The sequence below is a fragment of the Sceloporus occidentalis genome, unplaced genomic scaffold (genome assembly GCF_023333645.1).
Source record: "Sceloporus occidentalis isolate IW3139 unplaced genomic scaffold, rSceOcc1.0.p SCAF_1, whole genome shotgun sequence".
In the NCBI taxonomy this organism is placed as follows: domain Eukaryota; kingdom Metazoa; phylum Chordata; class Lepidosauria; order Squamata; family Phrynosomatidae; genus Sceloporus; species Sceloporus occidentalis.
Window position 1 is genome coordinate 298,541,446 of NW_028316981.1, and position 15,718 is coordinate 298,557,163.

At 43.7% G+C, this 15,718-nt stretch overlaps 1 protein-coding gene across 1 annotated transcript in view; it reads left to right on the forward strand.

The window, feature by feature from the left end:
* Positions 1 to 12,827: 12,827 nt before the first annotated feature.
* The window catches only part of LOC149324138 (PDZ domain-containing protein 2-like), a 294,838-nt gene continuing 291,947 nt past the window's right edge, over positions 12,828 to 15,718 (forward strand). Inside the window, exon 1 of the mRNA XM_089496933.1 lies at positions 12,828 to 12,875. The gene's annotated coding sequence lies outside the window, so the exon portion shown is untranslated. The remainder of the gene's footprint in view (positions 12,876 to 15,718) is intronic.

Genomic DNA, 15,718 nt, shown 5'->3' on the forward strand with positions numbered 1-15,718 from the left:
GCTTGTCTTCCCTCCTCTGGATTTTCCTGGGCCTAGCAGCCCTTCTGATGTCTGAGCTGGAATAACCATTAGCCTGTAGAGCCTGGTCCAAGTGCTTCAGTTCATCTTCCAAGAAGTGGGGTTCACAGATGCATTTTGCCTGGTCTACCAGTGTTTTGATTGTGCTTCTTTTTTGTCCTGGTGATGGTTGGAGTTCTTGTGCAGGTATCTGTATGTGTAGATTTTCTGTACACTGTGTGACCCATTACACTCCGAGGAAGTATGTTCCACTGTCGAACAGCCCTTACTGTCAGGAAGTTCCCCCTAATGTTGAGGTGGAATCTCTTTTCCTGCAGCTTGCATCCATTGCTCCGGGTCCTAGTCAGATGTAGTTCATCTGGTCCTGGAGACTTAAATTCATTTAGGTTAAACAGGTATTCCTGTACTATCTCTTTGCTTATTATGTGCTGAAATTCCCCTATTCTGTCCTCTGCTCCATTATCCTCAGGTTGAGCACCCTTTGCCTTTTCTGAGAAGACTGAGGCAAAGAAAGTGTTGAGTAATTCTGCCTTTTCTCTGTCTTCTGTTAGCATTTTGCCATTTTCTCCAAGCAGTGGTCCTACCATTTCCTTCTTCTTCCTTTTTGCTACGGACATATCTGTAAAAGCCCTTTTTGTTGTTCTTAACCTCTCTAGCAAGCCTGAGTTCATTCAGTGCTTTAGCTTTTCTGACCTTATCTCTACACATGCTAGCTATTTGTTTGAATTCCTCTTTGGTGATTTCCCCATTTTTCCATTTCTTATACATGTTCCATTTAAAATTTAGCTGAGTTGAAAGTTCCTTGGTCATCCATCCTGGGTTCTTGCGACACCTCCCATTTTTCTTTCTCACTGGAACTGTTTTAATTTGTGCTTTCAGTATCTCCCTTTTGAGAAACTCCCATCCATCCTGAACTCCCTTCTCTTTTAGTATTCCTGACCATGGGATCACCCCCGTATTTCTCTAAGTTTACTGAAATCAGCTTTCCTAAAGTCTAGAATGCGTGTCTGACCCAAACATTGGTTCGGTTTGTGGATGACTAGAACAACCAAGAATGGCAGTGTCATTTGTTCTTCTTTTCTTTTCTTTCTCTCTACAGAACATCAGTGGAGGCAGTTCCTGTTATAAGTCATGTTCTCCTTGCTCCAGCCATTTTTTGTCAGTTGTAGTACCCATGGGGCTTAATTCCTGCCTATGGTTGGGGAGGTTTTGGACAAAAATGCAAGTGGCTAGTGAGTATCCCCTTGCTCCCTCTTTGAAACAAGACATTTGCACGTGCAACCCTTAGTTCCATGCATGTATATAATAGGATTTCATTTTAAATAATTGTTTTAATTAAATATAAATAAAGCTGCATATAAATATTTTTTAGAAATCATTGAGGATACAATTTATGATCTGATCATGATTAGTGTCTATTCTTTGTAGGATGGATGGAACATTTTAAAATATTTCTTTTTCATACCCTTGTGAAGTAATGCACAAGGAACCAAATTACTTTTAAAATGTGAAACCTCTGTGGTAACCTGTTAAAAGGTGGCCTTTGTGAATTAATCAACTTTGATTTAATCTATTCATTAAGCAGGTCAGTGAGAACGTGGTCTCTTATGAAAGCAGCTTGAGGAATGCTGGTTCTACACCAGCATGAGCCTAAAGGTTTCCAGAAGGATAAGTGAATGTGCATTCTTCCCACCCAGGGAGCTCACACCCAGAGTTCATTAAAGGTGACAGGGATTTTGAAACCAGCAATGTAAACAGTGCTGAAATACTGATGTGAAGACAGGAATGGCAAGCCTGGAATGGCAAGCCTACTCTTTATAAGTCCATGTTTTTTAACCCTTGGGAAGAACACTCTAACGTGGCAACATCAAAAGACTCAAACAGAGAGGCTATTTTAACATCCTCCAAAACTCATACGGAACTAGGCTAAGTAATATTATATGCACTTTGCCTGGCTGTAGAAATTACTTCAGGTGTCTTTTAAAAAAATTAGAACCCTGATACCCATCAGTCAGGGCATTGTGCAAAATGTTATTTACCTAGAAAAAAAAGGGTGTATTTCAGAGCCTTATCGCATGAGAAAAGAAAGATAAAACAGAGCAGGAGGCTTTCCCCGTGCCTCTCCGCATGCCCTCAGAGCACTTCCATTCTCTTTTACGAGAGAGTTGTATAAGCATGCCTTTGCTTTTCATGTGGAATGAAAGATAAAAGACAGACCAAGAATAGGTAGAAGATTCCTCTAACAGGACAAAAAGTTCTATAGCTTTTTTGTTTTGTTTTGTTTAATAAGCACTGGACAACTATAAAAGGTGTACACATGCTGAGGGTATTATACACATGATGAAGGCATTATTGTATGCTTTCCAGTTATTTTCAACTTATGTCAACCCTCAGGCAAGAGGTCTTCTTGGCAAGATTTATAGTCTGATGAGGTACTTAGAATTAATAGTGCTCCATGCATCTTGGCAAGACTTGTTCAGGGAGGGTTTGCCACTGCTTTTCTCTGAGGCTAAGAGAGAGTGATTTGCCCAAGGACACCAAGTGAGCATTCATAGTCAAACGGGGATTCAAACCCTGGTCTCCTGGAGTCCTACTCGGTAACGCTCAAACCACTACACCATACTGATTTTCATTAATTTCATTAGAGGAAGTATTTCTAAGTTTCCTTTGTGCCTAAAATTGTGCTTCCCCCATTAAAATAATTGATCAACCTGAGTGTGATTGTTTTGTGAACAGCATTGGTATACCGCACAAGAAAGAGGTGATCACTCAGTGAGTAAGCCACATATACAGTATTTTATGATGATAGTGGTGACATACCTTGGATCAGGCTGAGCCTCCAGACCCTAGAAAAGGGCTCTCCAGATGGAGACATTGTGAGGTTGTGGGAGCTCTATTGCTAGAACAGGTTGCCCTACCACAAATCCTGGGTACTGATCTCTGTGACCTTCTCTCTATGATATGAGGTGTGTACATGTATGCATGCACACATAATATGCTGTATACAAATGTTAATTTTATTTATTTTACTTATGCCCTCATCATTTCTTCCTCCAAGACTGTCAAAACAATATACATTGCTCTCCATTATGACAATGGAGATGTCCATGCCCAGATATGGACTTCAGGAGATGAGGTCAGTACCATGTCCCTGAACCGTGAAATCACATGCCCTTTGTGCAATTAAAGAGTGAAGTTGGCTCAGGAGAAGTCAACAAATCCATTTATTCATATCATGACTATTAGCAGTATTTGACATGAAACAGCTTAATTTTCTTGATTTATTCTTCACTTTGATTTTTTAATGGGTCTGTTTTTAGTAGGTCAAATGTGTCATGGCAGCAGAAGGACTAATGTAGGTCAAGACAGGGGAACCTCTCTCAGCTTGAGAAACAAATACAGTGTTAGAGAAGTATTTTTGAGGGGCAGGGTATGAGCGACTGCATTTCTGTGGTAAGTGTGGCCTAATTCAATAGGGTAGAATAAAAAAAAAATCAGCTTCTTCTTATTATTACTATTTACATTTATATCCCACTTTTCTCCCAAAAATAGGACTCAAGACAACTAGCAACATATCTAAATCAATATCAATTAAAAAACTATATAAAAACTGATAAAAGTATAAATATAAAACTTATTTTAAAATGCAATTAATTTAGAAAATTAAAACATTAAACATTAAAAGTCATTATAAGGCAATATAAACTGTAACACAGCATATAATTAAAAGCCCATCTCATTTAGTTTCTAAAAGCCTGGTGGCACAAGAATGTTTTCATTTGATGATAAAAGGAAGCATATTTTAGTTTTTGTCTTTGTTGTTGTTAACCACCCTCAAGTCGATCTCGACTCATGGAGACCTGCTGTGGATAAGACATCTTCAACATTCCCTATCCTCTACTATTCTTCTAAGCTCTTGCAGATTCATACTAGTGACCTCCTTAGTTGAGTCTATCCATTTAGCATGTGGTCTTCTTTTCTTTCTACGTCTCTCCACCTTTCCTAACATTATTGTCTTTTCTAATGATTCATGCCTTCTCATGATGTGGGCAAAATATGACAGCCTCAGTTTAGTTATTTTTGGCCCTGTCCAGATGGGCCATTTTGTACGTACTCTGTATGTACTAGGGTTGCCTGAGGGTGTCTCTTTTAGACACCCGCAACCCTAGTACGTACGGAGTACTACAAAATGGCGGCACCCTGTTCACACGGGCGCTGCCATTTTGACGTAACGGCCACGTCACGTCCAAATGGTGCAGCGTGGCCATTACGTCTTGGTGCCACTGAAGGGCACTTGTGGTGCCCTTTAAGCAGTGTCAGAAGGAGCTCCGTTTTGGAGCTCCTTCTGCTGTGCGTATCGCTGGCACAGCCTTTAAACAGCCATGCCAGCGATACAGAGAAAGGGGCCAAGTGGCCCCTTTCTCTCTCTCCCCGCCGCTGTTGGGGTGTCCTTGGGGCATGAGGCCCCAAGGACACCCCTTTCCAGGCCTCTTCCCCGAGGCCAGGAAAAGCGGTGGATTGGGGCCTCTGGGGCTGCCACTGTGGCAGCTCAGGCCCTGATCCGTCGGGGAAAGGGGCGAGTGCAGTCTGTACACCGCCTTTGCCTCCAGGGAAGTTTCAGGCCTGATCTGTTCTAAGACTCATTTATTTGTTCTTTGTCCACAGTATCTTCAGCATTCTTCTCCAAAGTCTTACTTTGTTATTATGTACCTTCATGTTTTCTCCAACTTAGAGCAAATCTGTCCTAAGGCTTTCTTGTCAAGAATTATCCAAGAGTTTGCCACTGCCTTTCTCTTAGGCTGAGAGACCAGCACTTATTCAAAGTCACCCAGTAGGTTACATGACTGAGCAGGGATCCAAACCCTGGTCTCCTCCTTAATCCAATTCTGAAAGCAGTATACAGGTTGAGCCTCTCTTATCCAAAATGCTTGGGACCAGTAGTGTTTTGGAGGTTTTTTATTTCCGAATACCTGTATTCACATACACATACATAATGAGATATCTTGGAGATGGGACCCAAGTTTATTATTATTATGTTTCATATACACATATAGCCTGACAGTAATTTTATACAGTTGGCCCTCCCCATTTGTGGCTTTGATTTTTGTGGATTTGATTATTCATGGATTTGATTGATATGTTCTCTCTAGGAATTTCTAGGTCCTCCAGTGTAACTCTGCCAGAAGCTGACCACAGGGTCACACTGGAAGACCTCGAGATTCTTAGAGAAAACACTTCTTTAGGCATTTGTAAGTGTAGATGTTGGCCATAGAGTTGCAGGAACTAGAGATTCCTAAAGAGGTGTTCTCTCAGGTTAAAGAAAGTAGTTTTTTATTAGTGTTTTTTTTCACTTTCATGGGAATCCTGCACCCTTCACCCCAGTGAAAGTGTGACCCACTGTACAATATTTTAAATAATTTTGTGCATGAAACAAAGTTTGTGTTCATTGAACCGCCAGAAAACAAAGGTGTCATTATCTCAGCCCCCCATGAAAAACATTTGGGTTTTTAGAGTATTTTGGATTTTGGAATTCTGGATAAGGGAAACACAATCTGTATCACACTGGCTCCTTAAAAAAAGCACTAACTGCTAGTAACCACAACAGGGATGGAAATCATGTGAGAGCTGCAAATCTAACAATTTTTGGAGCATTTCAGTTTCCATCTCTGCTCTGAAACTCTGAAGGAGAATTTTAATATTCTAGAATGGGGGACAAAAAAAATCTACAAAACCTGGGAAACCATCAAACAGTGGTGTCCTGAGGAAAGAGACATGGCCGTCTGGAGAACCAGACTGGGACTCAATCAGGGATGGATTTGACCTTCAAGTCCAAGGTTCTTCATCTCTGATGTAGACAGAACATTATATATGAAAGGATCCTTTGTACCAACAGCCATTGTGATGTGGTGGTTTGAGTACTGGACTCAGACTTCCAGAGACCAGGCTTCCAATCCCTGCTCAGTAATGGAAACCCACTGGGTGACACTGGGTAAGGCATGTTTTCTAAACCTGAGGGGAAGGTGGTCGGAAACTATCTCTGTATTAAACTTGCCAAAAACAAACCATTGTTTTAGCTTTTTCCGACAGTGACCATTTCCAGAAGTACTGAACTGGTTATTCCATAGCTGGGGATGACAGAACACACCACATCATGTGGATAAGGAGTGCTAGGATGAAAAAGCCTGCCTTATACAGTCCCATTTGCTGTGTAACATGGACCAACCCATTTTAATTTTAATGTAAATCTTATCTGATTTTAACCTGCTATGGTCCAAGAACTAATACAATAAATGTTATTCTAATTCTGGCCACCACGTTGGGTCAAAAGTTATGTGCTGCATCTTCATATGTCTTTACACAGATGAGGAATCATTTCCCTGAATTTGGAACAAGTTTGTTACTCACACGAAGGGAGAAAGAACCGACTGGAGCTGATAAATTAAGATAACATCTTTAAGTCTAGCCATTCTTTCTTCAAGTCTTACTTGGCACTATTGCAGATTGCTAGTAAACTGTTCCCAGTTCTGTGATGATCAGATCCATTTGAGACTAATTGCCTTAATAGATTTTAGAAGTATTTATGTTGGAAGTCCATCTTGTTGCAGCTGGTAATAATTTTTGTCTGTGTCGGTTGCTCAATGATCCCAGCTATTTGTCATTTCTAGGACCCTAAAACACTAGACAACCAGTTCAACCCGCCTGCAGTGAGTGGGCTTCCTTTTCTCAGATACTCATTGCTCCTCATCTACATGGCAAATCTCCTTCAAAGAGAAAAGAGACCTACAGAATTAGTTTGGAATTCAGCACAAGGGTTTTAAAGACAAAACATAAAAGTTTAATAAAATAAAATAAAACAAGCCTGGGAAGCAGGCCGGAACCTAAAGGTATGTGCGCTAAAATTTGTTGGCTGGACTTCAGGTAGCATATTTACAGTATGAAGTGAACTCTTGATGAACATTTCTGGAATTTAAGAAGGGGTGGGTGGTAGTTGTGATATTCTGGATTTACTGTGAAAATGAAAGAAATAATTCAGTTCCTTGCAGTCTATAAACAGCTTAGACAAGAATGGGAAGAAGAACCAGGGTTTAAAAAGTAGGCTGTAGCAAAGATGTACACATAATATGGCATAGTGGTTTGAGTGTTGGTGTAGAACTCACAGGGAGTAGAGTTCAAATTCCTGCTCTCAGACATGAAAGTTCACTTGGTGATCCTGAGCAAGTCACACTCTTAGCCTCAGTGGAAGGTAATGGCAAATCTCCTTCAAATAAATCTTGCCCCCAAAAACCCTATAATATGCTCACACTAAGTAGTAGGCATATAACAAATGAAGCAATATTTCCTGCCATACAAAGTTTAAAAGACAGCCCTGTCAAGTATCTATAATTTTATCCTCCCAAGAACAAACGAGAGCAGGAAACCCCTGCCTCTGCTCAGATACAACAAAATCCAATGCCACCTACTGAACATATTGTGTACTGGCACTATTCACACAGTACTGGTGTGTGTGTGTGTGTGTGTGTGTGTAGGGTTGCCATGTCCCGCCCCTTGGCGGGACAATCCCACTTTTCTACCAGGCGGGGGCGCCCATCCCGGTTTCTTCCTGGACCCGGGATTGCCCCAGGTCTGCTGCCGCCACTGGCACCAGCGCCAGCTGTGCTGGCTGTTGCGCGCAGCCTTTGTGCTGCGCTGTGTTGGATGCAGCGCACACAGCGCACTGCTGCCACCAAGGCCGCCATCAAGGCCTTTGCACCCGCTGGCAGCTTCCTGTTCTCCTACGCGTGCTTGCAAGGCTGCACGCAGGACTAAATAGGAGGAGTTTCTCCTCCTGGGGTTGGCTGGCTAATGGCTGCTGACAGGGGGTGGGCTGTTAGAGCTCAAGTCTGCCCCCATTGGCCAGCCAGCCTCAAGACCAGCTCCTCCTCTGGTGCCCATGTGGGCTGGCCCAGGCCCGGCGAGGGTGCAGGGGCCAGCAGAGGAGGAGGAGGAGGTAGCAGAAGGAGGAGGAGGAGGGAGGAAGGAAGGGAGGAAGAGAGGAGGAGGAGGAGGAGGAAGAGGTAGCAGGGGGAGAAAGGAGGAGGGAGGAAGGAAGAAGGAGGAGGGAGGAGGAAGAAGAAGAGTAGCAGGAGGAGGAAGAGGGAGGAAGAGTAGCAGAAAGATTAAGAGGGAGGAAGAGTAGCAGGAGGAGGAAGAGAAAGAGGGAGGAAGAGTAGTAGGAAGAGGAAGAGTAGCAGGAGGAGGAAGAGGAAGAGGAAGGAAGAGTAGCAGGAGGAGGAAGAGGAAGAGGGAGGAAAAGTAGCAGGAAGATGAGGAGGGAGAAAGAGTAGCAGGAGGAGGAAGAGAAGGAAGAAGAAGAAGAAGAAGAAGAAGAGTGGCAGGAGGAGGAGGAAGAAGAGGAGGAGGATTTCCATTCCATTTGTACAGGTCTGCTTTGTTTTAAGAATGATAGTGGTGGTGATGATGATGATGATATCAGTCAGTTTCTGAGGCATGCATTCACTCTTTCTGAAGGTGAGACAGTGTGACTTTCCAAAGTGCATTTCTGTGTGTTTTTGGTGCTTCAAATGCTAAAAGGTCTGCTTTAACAATGATGATGATGATGGTGATATTGATATCAGCCAGCTTCTGAGGCATGGCCAATGTAAGTTGCTCTGATTTTTACAAACACATGCGCAGTGAAAGCAAGGGCAAATCCACTTCTTGTTAAACCACCTTGACATATTCAATATGCATAGCCATGTGAGCCCATGTTCAGTGTGAAACTAAGCCTCTGAAATATGCAAGAGGCAATGTTAAAATAAAGCCATGTTCAGTGCCCAAATGTGCTGTTTGGAATGGGGGGAGGGGGGGTTGGCCAGAAAGGGAAGTACATTTCTGTCATTGTGTATAGGGTTGCCATGTTGGAGGACCTCGAAACCGGGACAAATGTAGGACAAGGTTTGAAAATGTAGGACATTTTTTTTTTAAATTTCCTGGCTAGGAAATTAAAAAAAAAAAGTCCTAGATTTTTAAACCTTGTCCTCCTCCTCCTCCTCCCGGCCTGGGAGGGAGCCTAGGCCGGCTCCCAGGCCGAGAAGGGCGGGGGGAAGCCTGGCATCGCGGCGATCGCCGCGGTGCCAGGCTTCCTCCTCCTCCTCCCGGCCTGAGAGGAAGCCTAGGCCGGCTCCCAGGCCGAGAAGGGCGGGGGAAGCCTGGCATCGCGGCGATCGCCGCGGTGCCAGGCTTCCTCCTCCTCCTCCCGGCCTGAGAGGAAGCCTAGGCCGGCTCCCAGGCCGGGAAAGAGGCGGAGGCTGCTCCTCATCGCGGCGATCGCCGCAAGGGGAAGCGGCCTGCTCCTCCTCCCGGCCTGGGAGGAAGCCTCAGCAGGCTCCCAGGCCGGGAAAGAGGCAGGGGCCGCTCCTCATCGCGGCGATCGCCGCGGTGGGTAGCGGCCTCCTCTTCCTCCCTGGCCTTGCGGAGGCCTTGGAGGACCCCGCGGTCGGAGCTCCGACCGCGGAGCCACCTCGAAGGCCTTGCTGGGGCCCGGGAGGGAGCGTCTCCGCGGCTGGAGCTCCAACTGCGGAGAGCCTTCCCAGGCCTCAGCAAGGCCTTGGAGCCGCCGCGGGGCCTGAGGTGGCCGCGGTGGGCGGGGCCGTCCCGGTTTGGGCGCCAAACCGGACCGGGACCGGGTTGGCCCCTCCCAAACCGGGATTGTCCCGCCCCCCGGCGGGATATGGCAACCCTAATTGTGTAGGAATAATGCCCAAATGTCCTCCATTTTGATCATGCCTAAGAAACATGCATTTATATTATCATTTTTTAAAAATCATCAAATTTTTTCGTGTGTCCTCCATTTTAAAAAAATGTGCCCTACATTTGAAAATGTTGTCCTACATTTGTCCCAGTTTGGAGGTCCTGACTTATGGCAACCCTGTGTGTGTGTGTGTGTGTGTGTGTGTGTGTGCGTGTGTGTTTTGTGTGCCTTCAAGTTGTTCTGACTTATGGTGGCCCTATCATGGGGTTTTCTTGGCACGATTTGTTTAGAGGAGGTTTGTCATTGCCTTCCTCTGAGGCTGAGAGAATGTGACTTGCTCAAGGTCACCCAGCAGGTTTTATGCCTAAACTGGGAATCGAACTCTGGTCTCCAGAGTCGTAGCCCAACACTCAGACCACTATGCCACACTGGCAATACTGATACTTGTCATTAACTGATTCAAAACACTAGAGCAGTGATTCCCAGACTTTAATCCTCCAGATGTTTTGGGCTTCAGTTCCCAGAATTCCTGGCAGTTGGCCAACCTGGCTGGGGCTTCTGGGAGTTGAAGCCTAAAACACCCGGAGGACCAATGTTTGGGAACCACTGCACTAGAGGTTAGAAACAACTCATTGCAAATAATGATGTTACCTGCAGCAGGATATGAAGGAGAGAGATGGAGCTGAGGGACTAACAGTATTGTACTTAAAAAGAAGTGTAATGACCTGCAACTTCTCTAGTCTTTGTTTTTTCTGTAATTATTAATATTTATTGTGCTCAATGTGTTCAATATTATAGTATGTTGCACGGGGCACTTTTAGGCAATCTGAGGTGAATCAATTGCTGTTGGCTACTGTGGGCATTGACAGCTTTGGCTACTTTGATCGACAACATCCCTGTATAAGATATCAGGGACTGAACCTGGCAATTGTTGCATATGCTCTGTCACTGATCCTTGGTCTTTCTCTAATGGTTTTGCCATGGACCTATTGTATACTGTGGATCCTTGGTATCTGCTGGGATTTGTTTCCAGGATCTGCCATGAATACCAAAATCCATGGATGCCCATTATATACCGTGGGGCAGTATAATAGTGTCCCTTATAAAAATGGCAAAATCGATTTTTTTTAAATTCATATTTTTAAAAATATTTTCACACTATAGATGCTTGAATCTGTGGGTATGGAGAACAAACTTTACATATGTGTGGGTATGGGTCAGCTAACTCCATTGCCCTGAAACTGCAGATAATACAGAGTGAGATGTTCTCTTTAGGATTCTCACCGAAAAGCATTTCTCAAGCTTTTTGGGAGCTTTCTCATTGCTGTGTTTTCTAGACCTTTCCCCCCAACTTACAGCTCACAGATCATGTTGGACTACAACTCTAATCACGAGTGACTATTGTCCACACTGACTAGGGATGATGGGAATTATAGACCAAAGTCTGGAGACTCAAGATTGGGAAACATTGTCCTTGAATGGTCCCAAATGAGTGCCACAACATAATAGAACTTCATTAAAGCTGTAATATGGCTGAAACTGGCCATTTTTTTCTTATGTATTTTATGGTTCAGTAGTTGTAGGTAAAATTCAGATTGAATGCATTAGAAATTTATGTGTGGAATGTATGTTTTGAATTCTAAATTTGTGACCCTTGGAAGAGATCTGTTAGATCACAGCAAAGTTTTTGTTGTTGTTGTTGTTTCCTGTGTAACTCTGTTAAAGGAGACTTTTCCCATGGAAAGGTCTTGGGAAAAGTATCAGATACATTTGCAGATGTGCCGCAGCCTTTGCTAGTTCTTGATATATTCAAATTTCTCATGGGGGACTAAGAATGGTCACATACAAATGCTACCCCTTAATGGACAAAACTTCCATATCTGAAATGCCATATATAAATGGTTATATCAATATAAATGTTTATTGCAGCTACCAACTGGCCTTCAGGTGCTGAGACTCATGTAAACTGTATTTACATTTAACACTATTTTATTTATTAACATACTGTACATCAATATTCTACATCAACTGCTTTTTTCTATATATGTAACTTAAGTAACATCTCCAGGTCTTACCTCCAGTTCAGCTTAACAGCCAGCAGCCACAGGGGGCAAATGAGGTCTGTTCAGATGCTTTTGGAGTTTTTACAGGAACAAAACCTAAAATAACCAGGGGTTGGGGTTGTTGTTGTTTTTGCGCCCCTTTGTGGGCAGCCTAAGGGTGCCTCTACATGTAGAAATAATGCAGTTTGACACCACTTTAAGTGCTGTAGCTCCATCCTCTGGAATGCTTCGATTTGTAGTTTTACAAGGTCATTAGCCTTCTCTGCCAAAGAGTGCTGGTGCCTCACAAAACTGCAAATCCCAGGATTCTGTAGGATGGCGTCATGGCTGTTAAAGTGGCATTAAACTGCATTATTATTACAGTGTAGATGCACCCCAAGTCTGCCTACCAAATTTGGTCAAACTTGGTTCACCAATGTGAATTCTGGAGTGGAAAATAACCAGGTATATGGAAAAGTGTTTTTTCCCTCCAGAAAGGTTCAAAATGTTAGGGTTTTTTTGCTTGGTTCTGTTAGAGAACAGATCAAGTTTGATGGCTGTGCTTCTTAAGCAGGTGGATCTGCATAGCATAACAGTCAGATAGGCACATAGACAATATATAGTTTCTACATCGTGCAAAGTTCTTATTAAAAAAATGTACTAAATGAGTTTCACACCCATCCATCCCACCACTGCATCCAGACATTCACGACATGCACAGCCTCTTGTGATTCAAATGTAACAGAGGAGTACTAATGCCGAATAACAAAAGAGTGCATTAAAAAAAACTTTAATGATAACTTTAAAGGCCTTTTGCCATAAACACCATGACATTTTAAATGGTTAAGATAGAGTAGACTCTGGGTGTGACTATTATGCAGTTTGTAAAAATAGTATCTGAAAGCAGCATGTGGTTAAACATATTTTTAAAGGTCAGTTATAGGAAGTTTTAATTACCTTTTTATTTTTCTTTCTATGAGCCAGGAAATAGGTCTTGAGGGCCCTTCAGATATTCCATTGGGAAGAACATACTGTATAAGAAAGGAAAAACCCAATTTGTTAAAGGATGAAGCAAAAGTTTGCATGTAAGTGGGATATTAGATCGGTTTGATGAGTAATCTTGAAAAATGTTAGTGAACTGTTTTGCTTCATCATGCCTACCCACCTTTTAGAGGCTGTTCTCCTCCTCCTTTCAGATATATATGGTGCCAATTTTAATACCCACTGGGTAACCTTGAGCAAGTCACATTCTCTTAGCCTCAGGAGAAGACAATGGCTATCCTTTTCTGAACAAATCTTGCCAAGAAAACCCCATGATAGATTCGCCCTAGGGTTGCCATAAGTCAGAAAGGACTTGAAGGCACACAACAACAACAATACCCCTTTTTTAGGGTTGCCATAAGTCTGGACCTCCAAACCGGGACAAATGTAGGGCAAATGTAGGGCAATATTTTCAAATGTAGGACACATTTTATAAAAATGGAGGTCATGCAAAAAAATTATGATTTTTTAAAAATGTTAATATAAATGCATGTTTCTTAGGCATGATCAAAATGGAGGACATAGAATCATAGAATCGTAGAGTTGGAAGAAACCACTAGGGCCATCCAGTCCAACCCCCTGCCATGCAGGAAATCCAAATCAAAGCATCCCTGACAGATGGCCATCCAGCCTCTGTTTAAAGACCTCCAAGGAAGGAGACTCCACTACACTCCGAGGGAGTGCATTCCACTGTCGAACAGCCCTTACTGTCAGGAAGTTCCTCCTAATGTTCAGGTGGAATCTCTTTTCCTGTAGCTTGCATCCATTGTTCCGGGTCCTGTTCTCTGGAGCAGCAGAAAACAAGCTTGCTCCCTCCTCAATATGACATCCTTTCAAATATTTAAACAGGGCTATCATATCACCTCTTAACCTTCTTTTCTCCAGGCTAAACATCCCCAGCTCCTTAAGTCGTTCCTCATAGGGCATGGTTTCCAGACCCTTCACCATTTTTGTCGCCCTCCTTTGGACACGCTCCAGTTTCTCATTTGGGCATTATTCCTAGACAGATGGCAGAAATGTACTTCCCTTTCTGGCCAACCCCCCTCCCCCATTCCAAAACACACACAAAGCACATTTGGGCATTTGCAAACTGACTCACACAGCTAGCTCTTTGCATGCTAATAATAATAATATTGATAATCATGGAAGGTCCCTTTGCAAACTGACTCACACAGCTAGCTCTTTGCATGCTAATAATAATAATATTGATAATCATGGAAGGTCCCTTTGCAAACTGACTCACACAGCTAGGTCTTTGCATAACAACAACAACTCCTCTCCCTTTGGCTGCTGCTGCGGCTGCCGCTTTTGTTGCTGCGGCGGGGGCTGCCCGGTGCCCTCCTCCGCCCGCCGCCTCAGTTCTTTGCTGCTCGCCGGCCCAGGAAGTAAACAGAGGAGAGCTCCTCCTCTTTAACCTGGGCGGCCAATGGGGGCAGAGAGCTGGAACAGCCCCACCCCCTGCCAGCAGTCATAGACTCCTGAAGCAGGGGGCGGGCTGTTCCGCTATTGGCCAGCCTGCCAGCCAATAGTAGGTGCTCCTCCAGCACGCCCGGGAAAATTAAATACTGTGAGTGTGGGCGCGCTGGAGCACCTACTGAACCGTGGTGGCAGCGGCGGCCAGAGGAGCAGCCACAGGCAGGCCACCACACAGCAACAGCTGCATTGGTGGTGGCGGCAGTGGCGGCCACAAGAGCGGCCAAAGGCGCCGCCATAGCGGCGCAATAAAAAAGCCCGGGGGCGGGGGCAAACCCAGGGGCGGGGGGCAAACTGTACCGTGACCGTGCAGACGGTCCAAAAGTGGGAAATTCCCGCCCCCCGCCGGATTATGGCAACCCTACCCTTTTTACAAGTTGAGGGCTGCTGCCACACTGCAAAATTAATGCAGTTTGACACTGCTTCAATTGTCCTATGGAATCCTGGAGTTTGTATTTTGTATTTTGTTGTGGCACCAGAGTTCTCTGACAGAAAGGCCAAAATGTCACAGAACTACAAACCCAGAATTCCATAGTACTGAGCCATGGTATCATCATCAAACTGCATTATTTCTGCAAGCTAGATGCAGTTAAAGCTAGCTTTTATTATTCTTGAAGAAAAAATGAACATGAAATCGAACTAAGGGACCACAGATGTTAGATGGGGCGGGGGGGAGTGGGATTTTTATTTTTACAACTTAGCCTCCTCCTATTCTGTAGAAGAAAAAAATATATACAATACTAAATTCATTTTGCAGTATTTGAAACCTTCATAGTTATGGTTCAATGAGCCATAAAACTCACTGGGCGATCTTAGGCTAGGCATTCTCCCCTAGTTTCACCTACCTTACAGGGCTGTTGTGAGGTTAAACGGTGGGGGAACCATGTACATCGCCTTGAACTCACTAATGTAAAAGTGAAATATAAACCAAAAGTGAAGTGTAACAAAAAATTCAACAGCTATAATACTAGAGGCATTGAGATATTCATGACTGGATAAGAGGTGGGTGGGAAGATGCAGCAAAATTAGTAAAATCAAGATGGGCGTGAAAAGGAGTTCCTGGTGATATGTGCTAAGAAAGCAGCAAAGTAGAAAAGAGGGAGGAAACTTAATTGACACGTAGTAATAAATCTAAGTGCAGATACTATGTCACCAAATGATGGAGGAAAGATGGGGAGCAGCTTTATACAAATAGTGTGTCACGTGGAACAGACTCTGATTGATAGTATGTTCAACTAGCATGCTTCATAATATTTTTTGGAAAACACAACGGGTTCACCCACATGTATCCTTAAACTGTAGAAATGTTTGCCTTTCTAATAGTGATCTGATATGTACAGGTGACAATAGTTTGTTGGTCACCCTTGTTTTCCTTTTCAGAACTGTGCTAGAGTAGTCTTCCTCAATGTGTTCA